The sequence below is a fragment of the Megalops cyprinoides genome, chromosome 15 (genome assembly GCF_013368585.1).
Source record: "Megalops cyprinoides isolate fMegCyp1 chromosome 15, fMegCyp1.pri, whole genome shotgun sequence".
In the NCBI taxonomy this organism is placed as follows: domain Eukaryota; kingdom Metazoa; phylum Chordata; class Actinopteri; order Elopiformes; family Megalopidae; genus Megalops; species Megalops cyprinoides.
In genome coordinates, this window is record NC_050597.1 from 24829998 (window position 1) to 24846642 (window position 16645).

Sequence of the window (16645 nt, forward strand, 5' to 3'; positions counted from 1 at the left end):
TATAAAATAGTATAAAATCAAGTCACAACTGAGAATGTGCTGCATGTCAGGTTTTGAAGAAGGGAAGTACAGAATAAAAATTTGAAAATTTTGAGAACAGGCAGGCTATACTTGCATTTTTCTTCGACAGCTCCACCGCAGGCATACTTGAAACTAGTTGTATAGTTTCCCACCACTAGGGTGCGATAGAGCACCAGAGTTCTGGATCTGTGGGGGCATTTCAGACCACAGCTTGCATTGCTGCACGTTCCCGTTTTTTCACTACACAAAAGAACTATTAAAGTGCACATTTCTTGAAGAAAACCCCCTTGGACTTATTAGTCATATCCCATTTGCTCTTTCGCAGACCGCTAAAGCGTGTCAGGCAGCACAGTGTTAAAATGTTTGATGGAAAAAACGTTCTCATGCGCTGACCCTGTAATTATATTTCCACAGTATATATTCAGAACAGGAATTCACATAGTCTTCACATAGTCTTTTCATATTGTATTTATCAAAACAGAAATTAAACTCCTGGGGGGGGGGGGGGGGGGGTTGTGGAATGAACAGTGTCGTTTGCAAAGAAGGTTATTGAATATGTATCAGGTAGTGTTTTCATAAGGGATATTCCATTGTTATTAAAGGCATATTAGAGTCAGCTAGATGATATAGAACAGAACAGTGTTGATATAGACAGCGTGTAGATTGACAGATACTATGCACCCTGTTAAGTAAGTAGCTAGGTGAAAAAGTGTCTACTGTGCATTTTGTGACACCTGAAGGACCATGTTTAACCTGTACTGTGAAAACCTACTGTGTGTTCATTTAGGCAAAAACTCTCACAGTAGACTGTTTCACTGAACTGTAGCTGAGGAAAGAGTTATAAAGATGGCATGTAAATGATTTATAGGCTAAGAACATCCCGGCGGTGGAATATCAGCTCACATTACTATACAAATCCATGGGTTATTCTCTCTCTCTTTCTCTCTATCTCTCTCTTTCTGTCTCTCCCTATCTCTCTCTCAGTCTCCCGCTTCTATTACTTCACTGTCCATTCCCAGCTGACCATGTCCTTCGTCATTCATTCATTCCATTTTGGTTATCAGTCTCTGCTGCTGGGGTGCACTGTCCACACTTCTCCTTCTTCTCGTTCCCTTCCATATCCACTCCTAACATCTTCTCTCTTTATTTCTTCCCTCATGCTTCTCTGTTTTTGGTCTCAGATCTTCCCTTATTTCCTTCTATGACCCATCATTTAAGGTATAATGTTCTGATAAAACTGATGCAGCAGTGTAGCACCCTGGTAGTTTGGCCACAGTGTCAGTTAAAGAGGTATTTCCGACCACATTCTGTGGTCTTTGGGCCTACAGACCTGCCATCCTATAACCTGCCCTGACATACAGTCCAGTGCTATGCTGTGGATATTTTCTATCTTAGTCCTTTCTAGATACTTTCTAGAATAGTCCTTTCAGTAAGTGAATTTTAACAGTGAGCTCCAGGTTTCCGTATGGTCCTTTAGGTGTCTTTTTACACAAACATATTGTTTGCACTGCTGTATATTACACAACAGTCTATTGGCAAGATTTATTTAAATGTGTATTGTGTACTGGTTCTGCTTTGAATTCTTCAGAATGGGATGAAAAGTTATTTATCTTGCATAATGTCTAGAAAAAAAAGTTGAACAATAGTAGTGGCTAATTCTTGTGGCATGCAGTGACGACAACTCTCTTAAGTTTGTTCATTTGTTAGCATATTTATTATTTTTGTTTGTTTTTTAAAAACACTTTTTGAACAAAAATATGGCCTTGATTTTATGAGTAGCTGTTTGTTTTTAATATCTGTCCAAATTTTTTTTTTTGGCATGAACTGTGTTGGAGGATTAGAATTGTTATAATTTTGTATGTCACTATTATTGATGATTTTGCTGTTATTGTGTCTAGTCAACATTCGCTAACGTTAGCTCTGACACTGTATAGCCAAGCAGAGCTCTTCAGTGTTTTGAAAGCACAGTCTTTTTCTGCTTCTGTACTCTTTTCAGCCACTGAAACCGGTAAAAGACCCTAGGCGGGGGCTTAAGTTGTAGTTTAGCTGTGTGTTTCATAAATCACCAAAATATTTAAAAAGTGCTTTTCTTGTATTCTTTTTTTTTTAATTATTCTTTGATTAGACTGGGATCTCATAAAGAATTGCTTTAATATACATTTAGACAGGAAAGCTTTACTCTGATGGTAAGTGTGAACATCGAAACACTATTGTAAATGCATGTGGCCATTGGGGGTGGAGACCATCAGAACTCTGTCAATTCTGGCTACAGGGTGCGGTTGGTCAATTTATAGCTCTCCAAGTGTCCAGCTAAGCACAGCAGCTTGAGTGCTCGGCCATCCCTGCATGAGGCCGCCTTCTGTGGATTTCTGTTAGTGAAGCTTGTGATGGAACAGCTGAAAGGAACAGTGAAATATGCACAGTGCACACAAAAAAAAATCAAGGCTCTAGGCATTTTGTTACTGTGACCGTGTGTATGAACTGTGGGGATAAGTCATGGTATATCTTTATTTGGGCGAAGAACAAGAGTATGATCTCTTCTGTTTTGACTGAAGATTCAGTTCAAAGGATGTGTGGTCTAATGAAGGCCTTAATGGTTTTATGCATGTTCTGTTCAATACCGTGACCTTAATGTATGTAGATCACCAATGTTGGAAAAGGAGATTCAGGACCCTTTTTTTTACATTGCTACCAATGCCTACATGAAAATGCGTGTTTCAGTATCACAAAGCTGACGGTAACACTTCTTTTGAGAATGTTACACAGATGTCATCAATCTTGTCGTTACACTGCAATTTGTAATTCTTATGTTCTGTCAATGATTGTAATCCCTCACCAGTGCTTTGGAATCTCGTGTTCTTCACCTGTGCATGTAACTCAAGAGTGCATGTATACAAGTGTTTTGACTTAAGTAAAAAGGTACCATTTTGGCAACAAAAAAGTGTATGTCCTTATTAAACAAAGGCTGGATTAATGGCTGCATGCCCTCAATCATCTGCGTGATGCTTCTTAAAAATAAGCGAGGAATACAGATAAAGAGTGAAACTAAATTAAAACAACAAAAGTACACACATATTTAAGCAGTAGAACAGATTAAGGCTTGAGCAACAGTGAGTGTGTTAAAGTGGCAGAATTTACTTGATTGGCTACATTTCCCATTCCTTTAGTACCCACGTTGAGGGGTGAGGTGGGGAATTACTCCATCGCTCACATTTATGTCCATGCGAGCATTCCAGAGAAAATCCACATGGCAAAACCGGAGAGATAAAGCTGGGGGGGAGGGTGGGGGGCTATTTAAATTTATCATAGAGCTGTTATCCCATCCTGGGAGTCGTGTCTCTGTACTCACACCAGGTGGCGTCTCGTGGGTGTTGTGGCAGATCCCCACCCCCCTCTCGCTCTCTGCTCTCCTGGGTAATGCCTGGAGCGCCCAGACTGCAGTGATTGGAGGGCTTGGTCAGGAATGATCTCGTTTCGCGCAGGGCTGGAATGTTTCCCCTGCGAAAGACTGGCAGACTCAGGCTAGAGAGAGACACGGAGAAAGGACAGGGATACGGGGACGGAATCGCAAGCGTTTAGCGAGAAAACAGAATCCGGGAAACTTAATACCGTTGTTGATGCGGCTCCACGAAGACTAATATCTCCAAAAAGCTTATTTAATCCGCACGGAAAGGATTCTTTGAATTGACACTGCTGCGCTATAGGTGAGTGTGGAATCCGGATCTCTACGTGTGGATTTTCTTTCCGGCTGTGGAAGAAAAAAAAAGTTTGTTGTTGTCGCGTTTGAGATTTTTTGTAGCAGCTACCTAGGTGTTCACGGACGCGACTTTAGAAGCCAATTTATATAGAACGGAAATTGCACTGCTTCTATATTGCACTTCTGTTTTATTGTCTTGCTTAATGGGATAGCTTAGTGATCACAGTGTGTAGTCTTGCTAGCTAGTTAGCTAACTTTGTTGGAACTACAGAATTCGTTCGGATTTAAGAATTATCAACATAAAATGAATGCAAATGTTCATATATGTTTTGTATATACACATATTACTTTTAGGTGAATGTTTGAAAGACAGAAAATGAGATGAAATTGTTTGATGGTATAAATAGCTACGTTGCTAGCTGTCTAGCTAACGTTAGCTCATAACACTTCTGTAGGTCATACTATCATAAAGTTAGCGACATACAGGGTTACTACACCAGCTTTCGCCACTGCTTTTAATGTAGTCGAATATTTCTATTGTGTTGGTAGCAACGGGAGTTTATAGCCTTTTCCCTTTGTAGATATGTTAAATCAAACATTCAGTTGTCTGCAGTGACAATTGACAACACATGATCTGTTGGGGGCTATTCTGGCTAGCCTGATGGTGAGAAGGCTGTCTTTGATTCTTTTAGCCGGAGAATGTAGTTAAGCGAGTGGCATTCGTGGCGTTTTATTAATATTTTATTGTAAGGTACACGTGCACTGGAGGTATTAGTTAAACGCAACTGGTGTACTGTCAGGTTACTGACAAATACCAAAGGTTTAGATTAGATCGCATTAGATCCATGGTGGTTTGATGTGTTGCTACTCAACAGTCGTCGAGGGCCCGTGGCCCACATCGAGCAAAGGGGTGAAAAGAGCGTTGCCTGTTAGAAGATGGTGGAAATGCTTTCCTTTGAAGATAGTTAGCTGGCAAAATAGTTTGCTGTAAATAGTGTAAGTTAGGTGGTCTATACTGTCACAGCAGATATTGGGATATCTTGAAGAAACGTTACGGCTCAGTTTAAGTACCAGGTCTTCAAACGTGAGGCTAGTAAGGTTAAGGGAAACGAGACACGGACATTTTTTCTGTGTTAAAGTGCAGTTTGTAAGATTTGAAAACTTTTTTTGCTGTCAATGAGTACTGAAGGAATGCCTGTATATATTGCATTCGAGTTGCTGAAAGCGTACTGAGATGCACTGTTAAGTCAGATATTTTATGGCCTTTTAAAATATATGTTTTGCTGCAATGTCACTTTATAAATTCAAGAATTGTGCACGTTCACATGACAGTGTACAACGTAGTCGTATTCATTTATTTGTCGGGTTAACAACCCTTACAGTGTCATTATCACAATATCTCTGTATTAGAATAGTGACTGATATTCGGACAATTATTATTATTATTATTTTTGTCGGTATCATTTTCTCCTCAACATGTCATTATGTGTAAATCAAATGTTAAAAATTAAAGGTGACAAAAATTCAGTGATTAAACGCACAACTTTTACCTCGCAGATTTTTTAAACCCTAGTTATTTACTAACACGTCCTGTCTGCGGATGTCAGATTGCTTGCATTTATATAACGTCGGGGGTCAATACAGTCTGTTACACGTAGAATGTTGTCAGAAAGCTAATTTCAGCACCATCAACACCTTTAGCATTTCTGTAATTCCCCCGCGTTGTACTTATGCTTATATCAGAAAGGTGTCAACACGAGGGAGTTAGTGGCGTATGACTGCAGATCGTCATACGCCACTAACTCCATTTTCGTTATTTCTCTGTTTAGTTTTGCCTTGGTAGTGTTGCCTCTTAAGAGAAACTCGCTATCCGTAAAACAACGTGACTCGTATTTTTAAATAAACTTTCCATTTGTATAACAGGAACTGAGAAAGACTCACGCATGTTTCCGTGAGACACTCACGTTTCATTTGGGACAGATGTTTGCCCCAATCGTTAGTACAGTGTTGCAGTTATCTTTAAGAATCTTTTTTTTTTCGGGCGAAGGTAAAACTATGTCTCTGTTCGATCACAACTGGTGTTTTTGGCGGTGCTGTTTCCCCTCCGAGTAGAAAGCTGGATTTAATTTGGAATTGGGGGTGGGGGCTGCTTTTACACCCCTTCCCACCTCTCCGTCCCCATCCCCTTCCAGCTAAAGGCCGCGTTGAAGTGAAAGGCGGCTGGAATCGAAGGAGGTCAAACGCCAGATGGAAATACTGAATGTGAAGCTGTCTGGGCTGAGAAGCCTGCAGAAGGCTAGGGCAGGGATGAAAAGTAGATTAAAAAAAACCGAAGTGAAATATAAAGGCTAACATTAAACATATGCCAGACAGCTGCACATTCCATGGCTTACTCGGGGCTCTCTGTTACAAAAATAACACAGTTGAATATCTGGGAGCTGGAGTGGGAGAGCAACAGAGTGGAAAAGGCCAGGGTGAGGCCTGCTTCAGGTATTCCAATGAAAATAAGCCCATAATGGCTTATTATAGTCTGACTAGGCCCTCTCTCTTAACTGAGCCCAAGGCGGACGACCCCTCTACCCCAGTGTTTCAATTAGTAGCTTGTGCATCTGATTATTTTGGTAGTTTGTCCCAATGATTGGTATACGGGCCACCCCTTGCTCTCGAGAAGGTGTGATGAATGGCCTGGAGGTGCATTATTGCCTGCAGTACAAGAAAGTGTAATTGAGGTTGAGCATAAATTTCCACTTTAAGGTGAAGGAAAGGGAGGTTGGATAGTAGGTAAATGGTGCATAATTCAGCCCTGATACAGTCCGACGATGCTGCAATCAGACGTCAGCCTTCGGTAAAGATAGACCCAAAGGCTATTAAGGCTAAGGAAAGATAAATATTCCATTAAAAGGGGAAGAGGTTTAGGGTTATATCAGCAGATCTTTGCTTTTTTTCGCTGTTGCTATGATACTGCTCCTCTGCTTTCTTGGAAGAATAAAAAAACCCTTCTTGCTGCCACAGTTCATCTCATGACCTTCAAATTGGCTTTTCTTTTTTGCAATACTTCTTTTTGGGAACACAAATAGCCAAATGTGCATAGTTTATTTACTTTTTTTCCTTGTCCAAAAATAGTGTGCATAAGAATAGTTTGTTGTACGATGAGTGCATTCCGGGCACGTCAAGGGATTTGGAGGCAACGCGCTAAATTTTTCCCCTACTGAGAGTGACGGTGAAACTTTGTCATCTAAACAGAGGCGCACATTTTACGCCCGAGGTGCTAGAGCTCTAAATTCTTCACCCTTTTCGGTCTCTAACATAAGTAGGCCTGACATTTCACAGCATTGTGGCTGTGAATCGATTCTGCAGTAATTAGCTGAGATTCTGCATTGTGCATGCCCTCCGTGCAGCTCCCATCAGACAGGACAAGTGTGGCTTTCTTTCAAACAAAAACTCATTTGTAGCCGGGAGACTCCTGAGAACAAACACATTACTTAAGATCTCCCGTTACTGGCTATTTTTGTTATGCTAAGTAGGAGTATTGTCAAGCGCGTGAATTGTCACTGTATATTGGCGGGGGCAGTGTCTAAATACTAAAAAAAAAAAGAACGTGCAAGTAGATTTCCAGGTTTAAAGCAGAAACGGTGTACTGTTTTGTGATCCTCCCTTGTAGTGTACAGTTAAACAACCATTCAAGCTCAGTAAAACTAAATTTAAAAATTAATAAAGCGATACAACCCTCATTTAGAACTTTTGTAGGACTGCACATTTCACATTTGGCCAAATGCATCATAAAAGACAGAAAGTGAGTCAGCAGAGGTTGAAAAGCTTAACCTTAAGCCTGTGGACTTTGCAGACTCTGTATTCTGTATTATTAGAGTTAGAAGTGAAGGGTGCAGTGTGGAACTGAGCACCCGTTTTTAGTTTCCCCTACAGCAGCCTATCACATGCTAATCTGGAGCTAATGCTAAAATTTAGTTGGATACATTATAATTGCTTACAAACTCAGTAGCATTATTTGCCTGAAATAAGACAGTGTATTGCTCCTCTGTATGTTATGTACATCCTCCAAGCAGAGCTGCTGTAGCTTCCATGGCTTTTGTTGCAAAGAGAAGGAAAGAAAATATTGGAACTGAGACCACGTGAACCGCTTTCGCAAAAGAAAGGCTTGCAGACGCAACATGCGTGCCCATGGTCTCACAGACACTTTTCTTCTTATTTGTTTTTGGACAATTACTGTAGGCGTCCACAAGGTATAAAAGGCCTGATCTACGTGGTGGACTTCCTCTGATCTCACTTTGAAGGCCCGTCAGACTGCTCTGTTGCCTAACTGCAGCAAATTAAAGCTTTAATGATCTGTCGGAGCAGCCGACAGACCCAACGCACAAGGAATTGCTCTCTAAATTGCAGCAAGGTAGCACAAAGGCGAGCGGGAGAAAGGTTTTGTTGCAGAGAAGAGGGAGAAATATCATTTTCTCCCTCCAGAAAAGAGCTGTAATTTGGGCCGTATACTTTTCCCGTCTCCGTGTATTTTTAAAAGAAAAGTGCGCTCTTCCCCCCTCTGTCTGCTGCAGCCTGCCCGAGACTCTGAAAACGTTTCAGTTTCAGTCTTCGGGAGAGGGATTGAATTGCCTTGGAAGACTCTCTGGCGAGGTGGTGCTGGGGGAGGAAGGAGGAGGGGGGTGGAGTAGGTGGGGGGAGGTTGGGGGGTGGAGGAGAAGAGGCGCATGGATCAGGTTTCAGGTCCTGGACTCCTCTGTCTACTCTGCAGCCCCAGCCTGGAGACAGCGTGGCGGAGCCTGGGAACATGCAATCACAGCGCCCGCCATACATCCACCTCATACACAAGCCCCTCTGGGGTTGGGGGGGGGGGGGGAGCACTGCAAACGTGTATAAATTTAACCTGTCACCACTGGATGTATACAGAGACTTGCTCTGAGAAGTCTGTCTGGGGAGACCTGATTGAGTGAGAGTGCACCTCCATATTACAATGAGGCTTTGACAAAGCTAGCTTTTATGTACATTGCTTGCTCCCCCCCACCTTCCTGCACTCTCTCCCTCTCACTCATTCACTCTCCCTCCCTCTCTGTAAAATAGAACCGCTGCACGGTAAGTTGACTTCATACAGCTGGATACTAGGTGTACGTTGGTTAGCAAGGATTATAAAGTCCAGTGCTGGAAGGGTGGCAGTCTTTGTTAAAAATATGAAATACAATAAACACAAGCTTTTGGCACATTGATCTACTTTATATAGAGGGTACTGAGTGAATTATTTAGAGGTGGAGCAGGTTAATGTGGACAGAGGGAGACTTGAGATTGTGGGATGGGAACTGCAAGATTTTTATCATTTAATGGAGAAAGCGGAAAGGTCGGGGACACTCGTCTACCTCCTTATGAATTTTAAATAGTGCCTTCACAGCCATAGAGGGAGATGCTGCTTTTGCCAGCCCAGCAGAGATGGACAGGGCGCACTGAGCTTTATTGGTTGTAGAGTCAAAAGTAGCCCTGGAACACGCAGTCCGATATTCAGCCCCGATAATAGCCCTTATGAGCTTGATGCTATTACTGTTGAAACCCGGTGCCTGCACACTGAAGCCATATGTCGGCCTGGTGTTGTGGATCTGATAGTTAGTCCAGTGCCTGTGAGCCGTGGCAGTGAAGGCTCCAGAAGAGCTGTGATGCTCGGTATGGGCTGCCTGCATGTACTGGATTGAAAAGACAAAATTTAGAGCTATTTTTACAGGCATGTAGAAAAGAGCTGATGTGCACTATAAGTGAATCCCTTAAGTCACAAAGTAATGAACAGTTTTTGGTCTGCAGTAAGTGGATTATTTTATTAGACAAGTGGCATTGGTAATTGAAGGACAGTTTACCATGTATTTGTGTTTTTGTGTCGTGTGTCACACCGATGCATGGCAGCAGCAAAAGCAATACCTTCTGCAAACGCGCAGAATTTAATTCAAGCTCCTGGAAGCCTGTTGTCCATGTCAGTGCACTCGTTTGAATCTGAGCTGATCCAAACACAAATGGGTGATTTATTCAATTTGTTTTTATAGATAAAAGCTTGCTTGTGTTGTAAAAGGCCAGATGAACGCTGGATTGTATTAAAGATGAGGTCATGCAGTTCTGTTCGGTCACATTGATATCTTTTCCTTGGACCTCTCCTCAGGAGGCAGATAGATGGATCTGACTTCATCCACTGGGGGGAATTATTGCCGGCAGTGTGGCCATATTTAATTAGCCTACTCTGACCCACTGAAAGTGCAAATGCCACCCCTTTAAAGGCGTAAAGCAACACTGAGCCGTAATCGTTTATCACACTATGATAATTACTCAAAGCCCTCTTTTGGTCATGTTACAGTGGTCACAGAACCCATTTTCATAGTATTTTTGCCTCTGTGTTTTTAAGTCGGAATGGCTGCCAGGACTTAAGACAGGACATTCTATTTTTACTATTTTTACAGTTTGCTTTCTAAAGAATTTTTAAACTAAAACTGAACAGGCTCCCTTCCAGGGGCTGTGAGCTCCAGTGGTAAAATGTTGTTGGATCAGGAGCCAGTCAGGCCGTCAGTTAGCACCAGCTTTTCTAGACCCAGCTTCTCCCAGCCTCAGCCGAGAAAATTTGTGAGGTGGGCAGCGGTTCGCTCGACGCAGCGAGGAGCTTGTGTCATCTGATGTATGGAGGGAATTACAGGGTTCGTTTCTGCTTCTGGCGCGAGGAGCTTTTTCACAGATAGGGTTTTTTTTTTCCTTAATCTTTGTAATTACGGCCCGGGGGGCACGTCGGCACAGGCACGGCTTCAGAGAGCGCATTTGCTGCAGTTGCTCTCTGTTGGGGTCACCCCGTCACCCCTGCGAGCGGTGTCATCGGAACTGACGAAAGCCACAAGGCCCGTATGAAGTCACGCCGCTGGCCCCGTTTGTTTTCCTGCACTTTTGATCCCTTTACAGCTGTAAAACATCCAGGGAGATGCAAGGTTTTTTTTTTTTTTTTTTTTTAGTGTTTCTCTTGTGCTTCCAATAAGGAGTGGGATTCAAGGCAGTTCAAAGCCTCTGAAAAACTGATAACGTTTGACCGGAATGGGTCTGTTTACTAAACGTTGCTGATTAAAACGCGGCCGTACGGAGTTGCAAGCTGTTTACATTTATGCGATTCATCACCGTTCATTCACGCTGCTCCTTTGAGGTGAAAATCAAGCATTTCGGCAGATGCTTTAAGCAAATAGGCTAATGCTTCAATTTAAGTGTGCTTGATTTTAGTCTTAAGTTTGACCTCACTTTAAGTACGCGCTCAGCTAACATAATGCAGGGTTATTTAGATTGGGCTCCGGGATTAGACCTAAAGCGTAGATTGAAAGCGTGCTCGCATGTCGTACAGAGCTGTCACTCATGTCATTGTGCTTTCGGGGGGAGGTCTTTTGTGCAAACTTGTGTGACTTGGAACAAAAGGGCAGTGTTTGCGGTCGGCAGATGAAGCGTGCAAAGCACCCATGTACCCTTCGTCAGCTGTGTGGGGACCTCCTTTTGTTGGACCTGTGTGAGGAATTGCACTTAACGCTGCAGCTTGGGACTGAAGCATTGTTCTGTTCAGCACGCCGTCCGTGGGACTCTCTGTGCTTTTGGTGAGCCTTGTGTGAGAGGTGTAGGCTTTGGTTTAGTGGCTTTGTTAAGCTCAGCCCTGCTTTGGCCCTGAGAAACCTGATGGGGAAGAGAGGATGTTTTTTTAAATTTAATTTGTTTTTCATAGGCTCCTGTCTTTACCGCAGTGGAGCCCTTTTAACCTCTTTTCTCAATGTCTCCCACCCCAAACTTTTCCCTCAACAGTGCATTTATGGTAGGGGCAATCCTCCCATTGTGTTCACATCCCAGAATTGCATAGGGCAATTTTTAGGGAGGGTACTTGGGTTGGTTCCCAAGGCTACCGATGGACTCCTCCCACTCTGTGGTGAGATCCTGAAGACCTGGAAAAATGGTGAAGTAACAGCAGGGGGCTGTGGAAGACACCATCAACTATAATGAAGTGTTGCTTTATTCTTTAAGCTCTACATAGTTTGTCCATTGGTGTGGAATGCATAGGAGAGTGTTAGTACTTTCAGGGAAGCCAAGACACACTGTTGGATTTTGATCAGTCTTCCTGAGAAGGGTTGATTCCCACTGGTCTAAAGAAATGATGCCTCAGGCTTACCCACAGCAGGAAATCAAAAGATCTGCATATTTTTGATTCTAGCTCTGACATAAATTGAAACAGTTTGACAGATGAGGCCTTATGGCTGCCCACGAAGCTGATTCAGCTGAAGTTACTGCAGCTCACTGTAATGGGCGGCTACCGCCAACTGTCTCGATATCATCTGTTTCTCACACGCATTAGCTGCTCGATGTGCTTAATGTTAAACCAAAAGCTCTGGAAGGATTTAAGGGGCCAGCACTAAGTAGATCAGTTGCTTTGAAGTGTTTTTTTTAAACATTAGTATTTTCCTCATCAGCCTTTAAGCGAGAACTTGTGCCCCGAAAATGGGTGACTCTCGAAAAGGCTGGCAAAGCTTTCCCCCACTACATGCAGCAAAGGTCTTTGCGCCTTTTTTGGGGGACAGTGACATAGCTGGAGATTGTAGCGCATAGGGATCACTAAAATGTTGTGCATCTCTGGCCGTAAACATTGTTTCCGGGTCCATCAATTAGTCAGCCTGTCAGTCAGCAGGTGTCAGACGTGGTCAGAGGATTCGTCAGTCTCGGTGTTTGCCGAAGTGCTAAAGCAAACGGAGAAATACTGTAGGAATAATTTGTCAATGGAGGCGTCTGGCAGCTGATGGTGATTGATGGGGTCTCTTTCTCTCCTCCTTACTCTCTGCTGTCAAGTTGCTCTGCCTTCAAACGTTGGTGTTAAGTTAATTATCGCCAACTGATAATGCCTGGAGCATGCATTCTAATGAACCAGTGTTTTTGATGTTTTGTGATAGGAAATGTCTCCCTCGGTGTTCCCTGCCAGCACTGTTGATAAAAGGAAAGAAAGGAAATTAAGAACACTTAATACAGTGATATGGTGTGGGCTTGCAATATCAAACAATAAATATCAATATCTAAACAAAAAATCAATATCAAACGTGAAACAACAGCTCTCTGAAATCTGGCTACCTCACGTCAAACATTCGGCCGATTCCTGGTTCAGTGCGTTTGAAAACTAATTAAATTCAAGTGCTTAATAACAGTGGAGGCCTAGCAAATTGCTACAGAAGACCTTCATTGTTAAGACCATTGAGCTATTCCTTACAGACCTTTGGACTCAAAAGAAAATTTCTTTTGTATGTCTTTGTCTCTCTCTCTCTTATTGTGAGAGAGGTGACCGTAGGGGGGCCAGGCTGGACCTGACCCCACCGTGGCATGTCACCTGGGGCAGCGCTGGCTTGGGGGCTCGGTGGGCCCACAGACCCCTGGGACCTGTAGTGGTGAGGCCCTGCGTAGAAGTCATTTGGCTGTGTAATATGTTGCAGATGTGTGCTCTCTCTCCTCACACAGTCTGCGCTCAGGTCAGTCTGTGCCCCCCGGTCCTCTTTTCTCCCCTCTGTCCCCCTGTGGACTCATATAGTGGAGCAGGTATGGCACTGCTGGGGGCTTTGGGGGTTGCTGGTTTTAAAGGGCCAGTGGGTTTGTTTCCATTATGACACAAGCAATGGCAGCCCAGCACATCTGTGTGTGTACACACGTCTATATGTGTGTGTATATATACATACCAACACGCTTACATAGGTTTTTATTTTTCTTGAAATTTACTGATATGACATGTTGGTATAATTCATATTTAGTGTAAGATCAATTTAAAGTGTAATAAAGCATAATATTTCATTGTGGATATTGAAGTATGCCACTGACTAAGGGACTCTTAATTAAGTACACTTTTAATGGTTATTGATGTCAGGGCAGTCCATTTGGGTAACATGCAGCCCCCAAGATATAGTCCCTCTGATGACAGGGTCAGAGCAGCATGAGAGCCAGTTACAGTTACTGGGAGCTGCGTGAAAAACGTCGCAGCCTTTAAAGGACACATTAATCATCTTAATCTTAATAAGAGGCTTCCACCAGCGGGACTTCCACCAACGAATAACAGGGCAGCACGCATTTCTAAAGCTCCCGTGCAATTAACGCCTTCACAGGTGAGAGCTGATTATCTCAGTGCCATTCATCCCTGTGCCCCTCTGCCTCACCCATTAACAACCCCTCACTGCATCCCCACCCTCCAGCCTGAAACGCCTCTCAGGTGTCAGCGAATAGCAGGCTAACAAGGCTATCTCCAAACGACTCCATTGGCATTCATTAGATTCTTCAGAGTCAATCATTAGCTGCTTTGCAAGTGTCGCTTACAGGTAAAAGCAAAATGGCCAAATGGTGCTGAGATTGTGTTGGTTCAGGAAGATCTGTGGGGGTATTTTTGCATTTTGAAGGCATCGCCAAGGTGCAGATCCTCATCCCCGCGCTGTTGAGAACAGTACAAAACAGACCCACCTTTGATTTTTGAATGTGGTCGATGTGACAGGCATGTCCTTGCACACCACAATCATTTACGTTTACATTTATTCATTTGACAGATGCTTTTATCCAAAACGACTTACAAGTGAGGCAACACAAACAAAATAGGAGTCAACAATATTAGAAGCGCTGTATGACCAGGTTTCAGTGGTTGGCCAGACAGTCGTGTGAGAGTCAATGCAAGGATGCACTTCTCCAGCATCCTGTTAATCCCAACAAAAACATGTCTGTATGCAGAAAGAAAACAGAAACGAATAGATGAATAAACCCATATCGCCAAAAGGCCAGTGGAGCTGCATTGCACCCGTTCTAAACCAGTGAACATCTACAAACAGGCAGGACAACACCAGCAGGTGTGTTTGTGGCACTGTTGCCTAGAGGTAAAGGGGCAGGGCTGAATGCCGAGTACACAGGGCACAGAATCTGAATGGAAAACTACCTTTCGCAGGTGCCTCTGAGTCTTCATCCACATCGAGCCACAGTGTCGTAATATTCATATGCCCACAGAATTCAAAATTCATTCCGTTCCAGTCCTATAGGCATGTGTAAACACACCCCGAGTGTTTAAATTCTTCATGTGTGTTTTCGTTTCAGATATGGATGAGAGTTGCCAGTAACCTTAGTTGACATTGGTGCATGAATGTCAGTTCTGTATTCAAGCATGCTTTTTTTCCCTCCGTGTGGTTAGCTCGTTATTTTTCTTAATGCCAGATTTACTTTGACATCATTTAAAGTGTTTGGATTTGCAGCAGTTTTCCAATTTGCTTTGGGGTGTACAGTTCTAGCTGTTTAAGTTCTCTCCTTTTTTCCCCAATCATGTTTAAAAAAAATTTACCAGTCAGGATGTTGGTGATTGATTGGATTCTACTTCATTTGAGGGTCTTTTTATCTGGCCCTGCAATTGTTAAATACTGTAATGCAAATCATCTGTTTGTAATGTAATGTAATGTTTCTCTAAAGTCTTGTCTGATCATAAAGGCAATGTATTTATTTCAGCAGATACTGTATAATCATAAGGGCACCCTGTGAATGAAATTATATCTGGTGCAGACGACCGTGGTAAGAGTGGAGAAGGGAAGGAAAGGATAGGGGGGGGGGCATGGGTGGTGGGGAGTTTGGAGGCCTTGTGAGTAGAGCTCAAAGAACTTCAGTCCTCCTCCCTCCCCCCCAGCCCGGCATGTTCCCACACAGAGCGCCTCGGTGAACCCAGCTAACCCCCCCCTTTATGCTCTTTAATTTCAATTAGCTATGGCTGATCGTTCGCTTTGATCGCATTAGTGACTCCTCCGAGCCTCAAACACATTTTTATTCTTCCTCGTGCTATTCTGTTGGCTTTACTAAACCCGTCGGCATTACCGGCCGAGATGGAATCTTCAGATGCATGATTTCGACTTCCTATATGACCCCTCCATCTCCCTCTCTCTCTCTCCCTCTCCCTCCCTCCCTCTCTCAATCTCTCTCGTGTTTCCCCTGCGTTGGATTTTTTTTCACCAGTCAATCAGTTTTTTCATAGAAGTTGTTTTGCTGCTGGCCGGGCCCTCTTAAGTTTATATGGCCGGCATTCTTCTCTCACCTTTTCAAAAGAAAGCGTGTTACGTAATGAAAACTGGTTACACAGCCATGTCTGACTTGCAGCAAAATCGTCTCTCCACAAAGGTAATTCTGCAGTATAAGAAATTTGCATAGTCTGTGAGAGTGAGCCGTGAGGCGTCACGCATTTGGATAAACGCACTGGTGTGGCTGAGAGTGTCGAGCTGCTGTTTTGATAACTCGTTGTGCAGTTTCAGTTGAAGCAGCGCGGTGTTTGCAGAGTGTGTTTTATGTTTCATTTGAGCACATTTCATTTTTAGGGCCTGGTTATGTTTTTGGAAATCATTTCATCACTGTTTCACAACTCATCGTTATTTTTTTTAGTCATTAAACAGATGAATAGTCAAGGGATAGTAATCTAAGTTATGCACTTTGGCTGGTTTGTGATATACTTTTGACAGGAAGTGACTAAGTTGTATTAAACTTTTAAAAAACGAGTAACATGCAGAAGGCACACTTGTTAATGATTTCTAAATTTCAAACTAAAACTGTAGTCATGTCTTTACAGTGTGTGTTTCAGTGTTTAGATAACGGGTAGCAATGTGTTACTTAATAGACTCATAAAGTGTATGTCCTGATAATTTACACTATTAAATCACTATTGCTTTGACTTTATGATCAAGTGCCACTATGTCTGTCTAGGATTGACTTTGAAAAAGATTGATTGACTTTGATTTTTTTAAAAATTATTATTTGCTTTGCCTTCCTTGTATTGCCATGAAGTCTTCGGTCTTTAAATCTTTTTAGTATTGATATGAATTTAGTGTTTATTACGGACATAAACAAACATGAGTAATGGTGGACGCTGGGGAGGAGCTCTTGCAGGGC

At 42.9% G+C, this 16645-nt stretch overlaps 1 long non-coding RNA gene across 1 annotated transcript in view; it reads left to right on the top strand.

The window, feature by feature from the left end:
• The first annotated feature begins 3504 nt into the window (after window positions 1–3504).
• The window catches only part of LOC118789664, a 32655-nt gene continuing 19514 nt past the window's right edge, over window positions 3505–16645 (top strand). Inside the window, exon 1 of the long non-coding RNA XR_005005469.1 lies at window positions 3505–3725. This is a non-coding gene — a long non-coding RNA (uncharacterized LOC118789664). The remainder of the gene's footprint in view (window positions 3726–16645) is intronic.